This window comes from Ahaetulla prasina, chromosome 9 (assembly GCF_028640845.1).
Source record: "Ahaetulla prasina isolate Xishuangbanna chromosome 9, ASM2864084v1, whole genome shotgun sequence".
NCBI classification, from domain to species: Eukaryota; Metazoa; Chordata; class Lepidosauria; order Squamata; family Colubridae; genus Ahaetulla; species Ahaetulla prasina.
Window position 1 is genome coordinate 26,555,579 of NC_080547.1, and position 14,713 is coordinate 26,570,291.

Below are 14,713 nucleotides of genomic sequence, written 5' to 3' on the forward strand. Positions count from 1 at the left end.
ATCCTGCGCAGACTGCACTGGCTACCTGTGGCCTTCCGGTGCGCCTCAAGGTTTTGGTGACCACCTTTAAAGCGCTCCATGGCATTGGGCCGGGTTATTTACGGGACCGCCTACTGCTACCGAATACCTCTCACCGTCCCGTGCGCTCTCATAGAGAGGGTCTCCTCAGGGTGCCGTCAGCGAGGCAATGTCGTCTGGCGACGCCCAGGGAAGGGCCTTCTCTGTGGGGGCTCCCACCCTCTGGAACGAACTACCCCCCGGACTTCGTCAGCTTCTGGACCTTCGGACCTTCCGCCGCGGGCTTAAAACATACCTATTTAATTGTGCAGGACTGAGCTAGATTTTAAATTTATGGGTTTTAATTGGGTTTTATTTTTATATTTTAATTAACGGGCTTATAGAATAAGTTTTTTAATTGTTTTTATATTGTATTTATGTGTTTATGTGTTTTTTAAGTGCCTGTAAACCGCCCTGAGTCCTTCGGGAGATAGGGCGGTATATAAATATGATTAAATAATAATAATAATAATAATAAAAAATGGCCCAAGCTCCGTCAGAAACCTCTCCGGGTCCATCAGGTGCCTGGGACGGAACCAACGCGTCGGTTTTGTCTCCCTGCAGTGTGGGTTGGCGGTTCGAAAGTCCAGCCAAAGGAGCGAATGATCAGTCCATGACAAGGGTTGAGTGACTAAATCCCTTAGTTCTAGACCATTCAGCCACTGTCCAGAGACAAAGATTAAATCCAGAGTGTTTCCCCCAATGTGAATGGGACCGTCAACTAATTGGGTCAGGTCCAAGGCCATCATGGAAGCCATGAACTCCTGAGCTGCAGCAGATGCTTCACTGAGCGATGGCAGGTTGAAATCCCCCATAACCATAAGTCTGGGGGTATCAACTGCCAGGTCGGCTATCACCTCCAGCAGTTCGGGCAGGGCTGCTGTCATGCCGCAAGGAGCCAGGTACGTAATCAGCAGACTCACCTGTATCCCCTGACCCCACTTCACAAAGAGGGATTCACATCCGGCTATCTGTGGTACAGTGACCTCCCTCGGTCGCAGACTCTCGTTAATAATAACCGCCACCCCTCCACCCCTACCCTGGGCCCTCGGCTGATGAAATGCACAGAAACCTGGTGGGCACATTTCAACTAGGGGCACCCCCCCTTCCGTTCCCAACCAGGTCTCCGAGATGCCCAGCAGGTCCGTACCCCCCTCTTGTATAAGATTGTAAATAAGGGGGGGCTTTATTTACAACAGACCTGGCATTGCACAACATCAGCAGAAGGTCCAGGCTCTGAGGATCCCAACCATCTGGGGAACGGGAAAGGTCCGAGGGACCGGAGTGCGAGATCGTTCGCAAATAATGCTCACGCACTCCCCGAACATGATATGGTCCCCCGCTTCCGCCGTATCTGCTCCTCCCAATTACCGTACTGATGGAATGGCCCTCGTGGAATCGAGCACCCACCTCCACCTTCGCCTCCGAATCTATAATGTCGACGAAGTGAGCCCTCGCAGGATCTGGCCATATCCCAACCCCAATCCCTGTCCCAGGTGGGTTTCCCCCCAAACCCAACCACCCCCTCTCTCCCCTCCCATTAAAACGCAAATTTAAAAAGCCCCTAAGTTCTTTCTTTGCCGCATGCCACCTCTCGGGATTCCAAAATCCGTCATCGAGGTAGGCCCTCGATAGTGTGGAGGGCCAAATCTGCGAGAGGGGGGAATCTTGCAGACCAAGAAGATCCGCCGCCGAGTACATGTACATTTCGGAGAGTGGTGAATAGTCCCGTCTCAGCCGGTCAAGATGGTAAACTGCCAGATCTCCGGCTAGGAAACAATGATGGAATTCAGTCTCAGGTGGGAAATGATGTTTACAGTAGCCACCACCCAGTCCAGCAGTTCACTACAGCCACAACCATCTCCAACACCACCACTGTTGCCTCAGTAAATCGCAGTCGCAGACACACTGCCGATGGAAAAACCTGAGGCTCTGTGGGGCTCCATGGGTGGTCCATGGATGATCCATGGTTGGTCCGTGGGGGGGGGGGAGCCCATAAAATCCATGGGCTCCATGAGGGTGGTCTCGTTGCTGCCATCGCCGCCGTCGTCAACTGAGGACCAGCAACAGCAGTGAAGCCACGCCGCCACCCCTGGGGGTAACAACCCACTGCTGCCACCATCACCGCCACCGCGGCCACCATTCCCCGCCGCCACCGACGCTGATGCTGATGCAGCCGTCGATGTCAGTGTCATTCGCCCGGCCAGGCCCGGCCAACCAGCCGGCCATCCGGAAGGAGGACCCCACCATTACCACCGCCGGTGCCGCCATCGGTTGAGACCACGAAGACCAAGAAGACCATGCAGACCGTTGCAGCACCACCGTGGCCAAGCACAGCGTCACCACCGTCCCCACCGTTGGGGATGCCGCCCCGCCACTGCTGCCATCCTCGGTCCCTGTCGATGCCACTGCTGCTGCCGTCGCCATCCGCCTGGGCGCCCACCGGGGCCGACCCGGCCGCCGACTAGGCCGCGACTAGGCCAACTAGGGCCGCTGGAAACCGCCCCTCATTGCTGACCTCGTCTGGGGCCTTCCGAAACCGGCCGCACTCCCCTCAGCTGCGAAATCGTTCCCCCAGCCGGGTCGGGGACCCAAGATGTCAAAGGGGTCCCCCCTGGCCCAGACCAGCTGGGAAGGGTCGCCGCTCCATTCCCCGTTAGCAAAAATGCAGCGCCTTCTTGGGCATGCGCAGTAAAAAATTAGAAGACCTCCAATGTCTCTTTCAACTCTATTATTCTGTATACACAACCACACCACTTTAGCACTGGAGATAGAAACTTTTTCTTTCTGTTCTGGTGGGAAATGAGTACTGAAAACTGTAAGCAGGAAGATCACCCACCACATACATACAGAGATGTATACATAAATATAGACGTACATCCATAAATATAGAACCTATTTTATAGGGAAAGATAAGATTTAGCTACTACGTACTAACAAAAGGAGAGCCAGAGAATCTACTCAATGCCTGCATACCTGGTAACAAAGGCAGAAAAAAGTGTCCTATAGATACTTTTTCAAGAGGAAACTGGTCTTTCTTTGTTTTTCCTTGAAGACGTTTTTCTTCTCATTCAAGAAGCTTCTTCAGTTCTCAGAAGGAAAACATCTTCAGGGAAAAACAAAGAAAGTCCAGTTGCCTCTTGAAAAAGCACCTTTGAGACAATCATGACCTTGATGACTGAGAGTCTTCATAGACTTCATAGAAGGAAGTGGTGGTCCTATTCATTTTGTTAAAGATTAAGTATCAATTAAGAGATTTTGGTCCTCAGCAATGATGTTCATAATGTGGGCTGAAAGTAGGGTATATTTTCTTTAATTATACAAAGGCAGGTTATTTTTATTTTATGCTCATCATTGTTTATTTATTTACCATGCATCTCATATTGAAATGACTCTTGGTGGCTTATAGTATTAAAACATTAAAAGCCTAACAGATAAAATATTTCTAAAACAATAAAAATCACAATCACAATAAAAATAAAATTACAGTTAAAATAGCTATAGTTAAAAGATTGTAGCAATATAATTTTACTGTTTGATTTAATAAATGAAATGATCGCACAACAGAGAAAAATGCACATTAGTCGATTCAATATGATACTGTACTATCTCCATGACAATTTAAGGAAGTTCTTTTCACACAAGGGCCCTCTTCTTCACAAACTACTTGAATAATTCTTGAGCTATTTTATATTCATCTTGCCTTGCCTTGCCTTGCCCTGCCCTGCCCTGCCCTGCATTGCCTTTCTTCTTTCCTTTCCTTTCCTTTCCTTTCCTTTCCTTTCCTTTCCTTTCCTTTCCTTTCCTTTCCTTTCCTTTCCTTTCCTTTCCTTTCCTTTCCTTTCCTTTCCTTTCCTTTCCTTTCCTTCCCTTTCTCTTTTGTTATAAAACAAAGCACTTAATTTATTTAATCAACTTGCTTGCAAGCTCACTAAAATAATGATGGGATTAAACCCACAAAATACAATAGTAACACTGAACACTAGTATCACACAGCACTTTGGGGGAAGAAAAAAAAACAAGACTCAGTAATAATTAAATATAAATCTAATCAATTCAGTAATGAGGTATGAAGATAAAAACCACTTTCCCAAGTTAATTTAAATCTAAAAATATGATGTGAAGGCAGATCAGATTAATAAAGAAAAATATAAATTCTACAATTTTGGCTTGTGTAATCCTTTAGCAATGGTTAAAGCAGCTTCAAAGGATTAATAAAATCAGAGAGATTTTATCAACTGTTTCATGCAGCATTTGAATGGCACAGTTCTCAGTTTCAAAAGCTCAGGTCTTTGAAAATACACATTTTCCTTCTCTGTAGGCTGCTTTTGCAGTAGTTTATGACCACCTTTGTTTTTTCAAGCCTAGCTTAGGGGAAAAAATGATTTGAAATATCCAGCTGGCTGTAGCTGAATATAATTCAAAACATACTAATGAAGTAAGTACACTCAGACTTGACCCCCATTACTAGTCATAAAATTACTTTAATATTAAACTTATTTTCTCTTTCCCACAAAGAAATATTCATCTTAAATTACAGATGAGCTACTGAAGCCAAGAAAGGGAGTGATAAACCACCACACACCTTTAGTGAATAGCTGTTATCTGCATTAAGGATGGTTATGGATGTTACAGTTAATTAATTCAAAGATTTCTTCCTGCTAAATATATAGAACATGCAAAGGCTTAGGGCTCTGATATGAAAGAGGTTCATTATATTATCACATGATTGTTTGCCATGGAGGAGGTAATGTTTCATATCTCTAAATTAGAGGCAATAATAAATTTACATAATAAATTCCCTATCCCATTCATTTGCTTATATCTAAAGGGCAGCAAAATAACATAACATAACATCAGAGTTGGAAGGGACCTTGGAGACCTTCTAGTCCAACCCCCTGCCCAGGCAGGAAACCCTACACCATCTCAGTCAGATGGTTATCCAACATTTTCTTAAAAATTTCCAGTGTTGGAGCATTCACAACTTCTGCAGGCAAGTCATTCCACTTATTAATTGTTCTAACTGTCAGGAAATTTCTCCTTAGTTCTAAGTTGCTTCTTTCTTTGATCAGTTTCCACCCATTGCTTCTTGTTCTACCCTCAGGTGCTTTGGAGAACAGCCCGACTCCCTCTTCTTTGTGGCAGCCCCTGAGATATTGGAACACAGCTATCATGTCTCCCCTAGTCCTTCTTTTTGTTAAACTAGACATATCCAGTTCCTGCAACCGTTCTTCATATGTTTTATCCTCCAGTCCCCTAATCATCTTTGTTGCTCTTCTCTGCACTCTTTCTAGAGTCTCAACATCTTTTTTACATCGTGGCGACCAAAACTGGATGCAATATTCCAAGTGTGGCCTTACCAAGGCATTATAAAGTGGTGCTAACACTTCAGTTCTCAGTTTGCCACATGGTCTGTCGAGGTCTGTACGTGGCTGGTTGGTTAGCTCGACATGCTCTGGTGATGTGCCCTTTCCTTTCGAACCTCTGGCACATGGCATCCCGGAACCTGCAAGTAGATCTGGGATGATTCTCTCCACAGCCTGCACACAACTGTGTGCAGGCTGTGGAGAGAATCATCCCAGATCTACTTGCAGGTGCTAGATTCTCTCCTTTGCCTCAGTTCTTGGGGGTCTCTTCTCAGACTGCATCCGATGTATATACTCATCATCATCAGTAGAATCATCAGTTTCCCAGCACTCCTGGTTCACACTGGTGGTTTTTGGCTACCCATTAGTGCTTCCCATCTACTGGATTGCTGCTGTCGTTTGATCTGTGGCTTCAGCAGCCCGCACGTCTTCTGAAGCGATTTTGAATGTGAGGTTTGGCCTGGGCAGTATTTGCCTTTGCAATTGCAGGTCTCTGAGTTCAAAAACCAATCTATCCATCATGGCCTCCTCTATGTTGCTGAATTTACAGTGCGCCGCAGTCTTCCTTAGGGCTGCAACATATTGATTAATAATAATAATAATAATAATAATAATAATAATAATAATAATAATAATAATAATAATAATAATAATAATAATAATAATTTAATTTTTATACCACCCTTCTCCCGAAGGACTCAGGGCGGTGCACAGCCAGATAAAATGAACAATCCATGGATACAATACAAATAAAAACAATGCTAAAAAACTTATTAAATTTGGCCCCTAAATTAAAATACATAAACCCTAAAATCCCATTTAAAATTACAAATACTAATACTAACTCTATGCCAGTCCTGCGCGGAAGAATAAATACGTCTTCAGCTCGTGGTGAAAAGTCCGGAGATCAGGAAGTTGATGAAGTCCTGGGGGAAGCTCGTTCCAGAGGGTAGGGGACCCCACAGAGAAGGCCCTCCCCCTGGGGGTCGGCAGCTGACATTGTTTGGCTGACGGCACCCTGAGGAGGCCCTCCCTATGGGAGCGCATGGATCAGTGGGAGGCAAACGGTGGCAGAAGGCGATCCTGTAGATAACCTGGTCCTAAGCCATGGAGCGCTTTAAAGGTGGTAACCAACATCTTGAAGTGCACCCAGAAGACCACAGGCAGCCAGTGCAGCTTGCGCAGGATAGGTGTTATATGGGAGCCACGAGTGGCTCCCTCTATAACCCGCGCAGCCACATTCTGGAGCAACTGAAGCCTCCGGGTGCTCTTCAAGGGGAGCCCCATGTACAGAGCATTGCAGTAGTCCAGGCGAGAAGTGACGAGAGCATGAGTGACTGTGCATAGGGAATCCCGGTCTAGAAAGGGGCGCAACTGGCGAATCAGGCGTACCTGATAAAAAGCTTTCCTGGAGACAGTCGTCAGATGTTCTTCAAAGGACAACCGCCCATCCAGGAGAACACCCAAGTTGCCCACCCTCTCCATCGGGGCCAATGACTCGCCCCCAACAGTCAGAGTGGCTACAGCTGGCTGTACTGGGATGCCGGCATCCACAGCCACTCCGTCTTGGACGGGTTGAGCTTGAGCCTGTTTCTCCCCATCCAGGCCCGCACGGGTCTCACCTTCCTTTTGGTTCTGATGGTAAAACTTATGCTTGTAAACCATCGGAGAGGATATAGGAGCATAGTGAGCCTGGAGTTCTTCTTGCAACGTCGGCCACGGCACAGTCTGCAGGTCACTGGGTTCTGAAACAGCTTTGGCCATGTCGAGGACTTCGGGTCCACAGTAGCTCAGGAAAAGTGCCCTTTTTCTGTTGTTGAGAGTCCTAGCAGATCGTTGGCTTCCAGGCAATAATGGAATTGAAACATATATTTCTTCCATGTTTCTTCAGCTGGATTGAATGGAACTGGTGGAGCATAAGATGTCATCCTGGAATCAATGCAGTGGTTCAGCTGCTGGATAATGGCAGATGCCACATGTTGCTCCTTCTGTTCAGCCTGAGTCCTTCGTCTTCTTCAATCCCAGTGTTAGATCATGGGAGGCAATGAAGAGGCAGGACGACAGACAGTAACTTCAGCTCTTTATTTAAGTAAGTGACTTCTGCAAAGGCTTAGCCGGCAGCGCTCCCTTTTAAAGGGAGCTATCCCACCAATTCAGCCACTGACAATGCTTTACTTTTCCCTCCGTTTGAATCCACCAATCAGTGGCAGGTCCCGTTTGAATCCACCAATCAGCAGTGGGCATGCAAATGTTCAGCTAAAGCCAGACCTAAGTGAAGACTACATCGCTGACTTCACTCGCTATTTACATATTCACTCGCTATTTACATACTTATTTCTTTAGTAGTTCCTTGATTAAGGTTTTCTCTTCAGTTGTTTGTCTGATGTTAATTACTGCTTATCTGGGTGTTGGCTGGAGAGGATGTAGGTCAAAAGTGTCAGGCACTACAAACAAGAACAACATGTGGAGTTGCTTCCCAGTAGGTTTTTTTCCTCTTGTTCTTCACTACAGACAGAATTTGCCAAACTAAAACAACGATCTGCATAACTATAGATATACCCTGTGAACTGCTAGGAAAAGTCATCTTTGCCCTCTTCCTGTCTACCAGATATACCAAGCTCCATTTCCTCTTTGTCCTCTAGGGCAGGGGTCACTAACCTTTCAGACCTTAGGGACCACTAAATTCATATTTTAAAATCCCATGGACCACTAATATGATCTGCCTAATGATCAGCTGGATGGACATGGCTAGGTGGACATGTGACTGGGTGGGTGTGGCCAACTCGATGTCACTCATGTCAAGGGTCACCTCACCGGCCTCTATTCACTCTTCCCCTCCCAGACACTCCTCACCTGCCCACCCGGCCTCCTTAGTGCCCCAACAGGAAGCAGTTGTTGGACCTAAGCAGCCACCATGAGAAAGAGTTGGCAATTTAGCTGGCTCAGTTCAAACTGGATCTGACTGAGAAGGAGGATCAGTAGAAGCACCTCACTGAGGACTATGAGCATAGGTTTTCCAAGCAGAGGGAAGACCTGCAGGAGTGCAAGGCCAGTTATTGGCGCCTGGAGGCTCAGAGGACTGAGATGGTCAGCCAGTTCCAGGCCATGATGGAGTCCCACTGGAACAAGGCCCTCTGGCTTCTTGCCACCAGTGGTACTTCCCTCCAGTCTTCACCCAAAGCCCTACACCAGGAAGCTGAAGCAGATCCCAAGTCAGAATTTCTGCCCCCCTCTGCCCCCCACAAAAAGCCCCTGAAGGGGGACATTCTTGACAGCAACACAAATGTTCATTGCACGTATCTGTTGCAGGGACCATAGTTTGAGCGCCCCTAATTTAGTGCAATATAGAAAATGCAAATAATTTTTCTGTGGACCACCAAAATTTTCTCGTGGACCACCAGTTGGTGACCGCTGCTCTAGGAAGCAACCCCTGCCTCCTGGGATTCCAGACTACATTTCACCACAAAAGAGACTGAAGGATTACTAACACTTTAGTCTGTTTAGATTTGGTGTACAAATTAGAGCTTCCATTTTCTAGTGTGAAATTCTAAGCCATGAAAACTGGTACTGCAATGTTTCTTTCATTACATTAGTGAAATTCAGCTTACTGATTTTTCTGCAAACACCATACAAGCATGCACTCTTGACACACAGCATTGGCAGTTCACCCCTTTGTCTTCTTTCCCACAAAACACATAACATTCTAACAGAGCTAATCAGGTATGTTTGGTTCTTCCTGAGAACCTGTTTATCTGAAATTGAATCCAATGATGTGGAATTATGAAAGATGGAGCCAGGGGTGGGTTTCACTTACCTTTACCACCTGTTTGCCCCCCCCCATGCACATGCTTGCCTCACCTGCACACTACCTGTTTTCCATGCATGTGCTTTGCTCACTCATGCACCTTCCGTGCATGTGCCCAGTCTCAAAAACCTGCCTAAATAACACGACTTGGAGCCAGGGCGGGCGGGCGGGCCTACCTGCAATCACAGCTACTGGTTTACCTGAACTGGTGCAAACAGGCAGCATGCCACCTCTGGATGGAGCACTGCCTTAGGTCAAAGCCATCTCTACATTACTGAGCAGAGGGAGGAGCAATTATTTGTTCATTCACTCAAAAGACAGCAATGGAAAGAGCATACAGAGGTTCTGGGAGACAGATCACAATCAGACAATTTTCAAAATAAATACCTCATCCTAGAAATGAAACTTAAGGGATTTATATAGCGCGGAAGAAGAAACATGGGTATTCCCCCTCCAAACTGAATTAGGTATGAAAGTGATGCCAGATTAATGTTCCCTTGGTCTCAATATTGTACACATTTGCATGTACGTAAAGGGCAATTAACTATATATGGACAAATACATATATATTTAACTGCCCTTGGTTTTACTTTTTATATTTCCAATCTGCCTAATAAATACAAATGCTAAAAACTAAATTTAAAAGTAGAAAAATTATATCGGTAAGTAACAGAGAAAGTACAATATGCTATCAACTATAAAAAGTAAAAGGCTGTTTGTTTGTTTTGGTTTTGATGTCTGCATGTGTCAGGCCCAAAGAACTAAGTATAACACATGGAGTTACTTCTGAGTTCCTTTATAGTTTTTCACCTACAAACAGAATCTTGCCAAACTAAAGCAACTATCTGCAATAACTATAGAATGTAGAAAGTTAGTACCCTTCCCTCTCCTAGAAGAATAAAATATTTTGAGGAATATTAAAAAAGGCAGAATATTATATTTTCCTAGATGAGAAAAGGATAAATATGTTTTAAAAAGACAAAGAGCAGTTCCCTGATGCTCCCTGCCCCCAGCAGATATTTGGTGCCCATTAAGAAAGACTGGGCCAGCCTATCTATAAGACAAAAGGCCTCTAGCTCCAGGGTGATGGGATTAAGACCTGACCTTCCTGGACATAATAGGATTATCTATCAGCAGAGTTCACCACATGGCACAACCAAGCCCCTATATTACATCATCCCAAGTTTCAACCAAACATGACTTCAAAACAAACATGACCCCAAATGACCCCATGGGAGTTTGACAGCAACCAATACATGCTCTTGGCACAGGAACAGGAAGTTCAAGTTCAAAGCCCAAGAGAGGGTATAAATACCTCTCACTCTCCATTCCATATGATCAGCTACCCAGAATCACACTTGCTTGGTGTGATTCTGCTTCATTAAACCATCTTTCCAATCAGCTTCCATATTTCCAATGTCTTTCTCCCCACTTGGAAGTGAACCCAGATGGACATTTCTTCCAATAGATATAATCTGTGAATTGCTAGGGAGGGTCTGACTTTGCTCTCTTGCTGCCTATCAGATATTCCAACCTCTGCTGTCTGTTTGCTCTCTGGGAAGGAGCCCCTCCTTTCTATGACTCCAGACTATATTCTATCACAGCAGATCAGTCTTGACTTGTCCTTGTAGTTTTCTTGGCAATATTTTTCAGAATTGGTTTGTCATTACTTTCTTCCTACAGCTGAGGGAGTCTAACTCAAGGTCACCAAACCAGCTTTCATGCTAAGGAGGACTAGAAGTCACAGTCTTCTGGGTTTCTAGCCTGGAGCTTAACATCTACATCAATTTGGCTCTCATCTTAGAATATATGGCAAATTATATAAATGTAGTTAAAGGTAGCTGTGAAAGCTATGATGCCCAAGAGTGGCATCTTGACTGACTTGACTTGATGATGAAAAGATATCAACATAAGTGCTAAATGTACTTCCCTATGGAGGTGTCTCCTCAACCCAAGCTTTACAATGAGATAGCTGCCTTAAGAAAAATACAGTGAGAATAGTTTGCCACATTAAATATGTAATTCTGAATATTTTCACTGATCCCAATTTATGGAAGACCTGCAGATATCAAAAGCAAGGTTAGTTATCACTGTAGCCTATATTTCAATAAATATCTCAGCATGGCATTTTGGTTTGACAAAGCTATTTGCTTTGTTTAAGTACACATAAAACTGTGTATGGGTTGTTCCAAATATAACAGTGTGTCAACCTGCCTCAGATCAGTGCTTAAGAAAATAAAGACCTAACGCCATCATTTTGACGAAATTGGTAATTTTTACTAAACAAGTCTGTATGCAGTACAAGCTAAGCCAGAACTGGAAATAAATCAAAACCACAGAGTCATATCCTCTCCTGAACCCTCCCCCTACTAGGGGTCATACAGTAATAATCCAATGTCGTCTTCCTCCTTGGCCATGTGTAGTTTCACTTCCGATATTCTCCCTCTGTCAATCTTCTGGATGGAATGTGAAGGAAGCAGCTGCCGTTACATTCACTTGCCAAAACAGTTCAAACGTCTTTTTAAAAAGGCTATCTCCCTCTCCCACACATGCAATGTCAGCTGAACGCTGGGAACAGTAAAAGCCTCCCCCCTCCTCCGTTAATCATGTAAGACACTCAGTAGAGCAAACTTTTAACAAGGTAATAAAACAGTAAAACAGTCTAGTAGGAGAAATACACTTAATTAAAGTGGAGGCTGACACAGTGGGAAGTGTTTTCCCACTTTATTTTTGTACGTTAGATGTATACAAAAGCATCAAGCTCTTTACTATGTAGTTAAACCCATAAGACTTCCCTACATTTCACCTGGATAATACTTTTAGAAGTTTGTATCACTTCTTCCATTTGTTTTAAGCAGAAAAAAAAATCTGTTAAAGGAAACACATAATAGCTGCAGGGTGTCTTCTGATTAGTCATGCTAGAAGTCTTTCAAGTGAAAAAATTCTTCATTACACAATGTAGTGCTATTCATAGGAGCATTCAGAGAGAAAAATGACACGCACACACCATTTTCTCACTGGAATGCTCTTGTTTCCAATGTAATGCATGGTACAACCATGTTCACAATGGTATGAAGGGGGGAAAAATGGTGCACACCAAAAGAGAATTTAACAATGCTGTTATCTCTTCACTCTTCAATAATCAGATAAGAGTTTACACTTTTGACACAGAGATAAGCCAATTCCAGATTCAATTTTAATCTTCAATCAAATACTAATGCAAAGTACTTCAACAAAGTACTGTACGGTTATATTGCAACTACTATTCCCAGAATTCCAGAATAGTGGACCCAAGCTAGCTGAGAATTCTGGGAGTGGCATTTACAATACAGTATTACCTTCGTACTCAGCATTAATTGGTTCTGGGAGGTGCAATAGGTACTATAAAGGATGAGTCTCAAGCAAACCTCATGACTTACCATGTAACCCTTTGTTTTTGGCCTGGGAATAATTTTCTATCTGTCCCTGTTCCTATGTCAGCGATCTTCCCAGCATGGCTGACTTCCTGTCTGTTACCCACAGCCACCCCCCTCTTCCTATAACAGCAAGTCAAGTATTAAACAAAAGCCAAGTACTGGGACAACATTTTCATGTCAAAATGCATTAAGCAACAAATTCATCAAGTGTCAGGGTTCCAAGGAACACCCCCAATGCAATAAAGCTCTGAGGCTTCAGGTTCCTCAAAGTTCCAATTTATTAGAGATGTCATGTTGGCACAGCTAGGAAAACCCAAAACTGAAAGCTTCCAGGTTTTCCACACCCAGTTGACAGTTCACAGCCCTGCCCCACACCCACAAGTTCATAACATTGTCCAGTTTTGAAGCAGTCGAATACTGAGGTACCCCTGTACTTTGAAAGAACATCAGGTTGTACTGAATACTTTACTAATCCTATCCCATTCTTTTTTCATCAAATTTCAATTCCTTGCCTGCAATTCAGAAAAATTCACTTATTCAACCATGTCTTATAAACAGAACACTTAATTTCCATTTCCTAGAGAGAAAGAAAACATGATCAAGAAAAGCTGAAAATTTGATATATGTCCCATTAGTAAGTATATCATTTTAAAGTGAAGATGCCCATATATACTGTAATGGGGAAAAAACCTAACTTTTACAAAAATGCTAACCCACCAGAATGGCATTGCCACAGGAAATTTCAGAACACTTTCTAGCTTTGTTTTTTCCTAAAGAACATTTTCACTCATATCTGATTTTATTATGCCTCACTTGAACAAGAAAGAAAGTAAGTAGTAAGATCTCTAGTGATTTTTTTTGCTGACTCAGGCATAATAAGTGTTCTAACAAGATGACCATCATCACCTCAAGATTTTTAAGCTTAAGAAAAAAGGATGCCAAAGGGGAACATGAGAATAGCTTCCTTAAATTATGCATGGTCTAGAATATGGAGATACATAGAAATGTTATTTTCCTCCCATAATACTAGAGTCTGGGGTCATGCAATAAGATTGATTGGCAGCAGATTCAACACTGACAGAAGGAAGCTTTTCTCATCCTGAGTATAATTACATTACGGGATTCTCTACTCATGCTTGGGAATGACTATTAGCTCAACATTAAAGAAGTGAGACTCTTTTGCTCCCCAAAAAGATTATGTTAATTCTTCCTAAATACTGGTTTTCTGAATTACATGTGCTATTTCTTAACTCTTCCACTATCCATTAATATCTTTGAAAATTATAAGTAAATAGCAATAGAACTTAGACTTATATACCACTTCAAAGTGCTTTACAGCCCTCTCTAAGTGGTTTACAGAGTTCACATATTATCTGAACAATCTGGGTCGTCATCTTAATGACCTCGGGAGGATGTAAGGCTGAGTCAACCTTGAGCCTGTTGAGATTCAAACTGCCAAACTGATGGCAATTGTCAGTTAGCAGAAGTAGCCTGCAGTACTGCATTCTAATCACTGTGCCAAACGTTTAATTCCCTTTTTTTCAGCTCAGTCAAGGCCCCTGTTTCCACCTATTGATATTATCAATGACCATGAGTCAACATAGAACATAGGCTGTCTGTCTTGAATTAGAAGTCTCCCCTGCATCCTGTAAGCAACTATGCAATCGCATTGGGATGACAACTCCCAGAATTTCCAACTAACATGGCTAGCTCAAGAAACATCCTCCCAAGATATGATGTTATCACTCCCTTTTATTTTAGTGTGTTGTACACAATATATACATTATGATATATAGATTGTCAGCTTTGGAAGCCATATTAGGCCGGAAGCTTCCATGCTACCACTTTCTCATGTGTGAGATAGTAGGAGGGGGAATTTAGTAGAGGGGTTGTCTTTAGACATAATAGCATTCTTCCTGTCGGTCGAGGTCAGGCTGATTTTGCATCTGGAGAAGGAGTGGTCCGAGTGCTGTCTCAAGATGGGACTCTTGGCAATTGGAGCATGTGATCGACTGCAGAGTGAAGGGATGGTTTTGGGGTTTTTGATTTACTGAGGAAAAACCCGGACC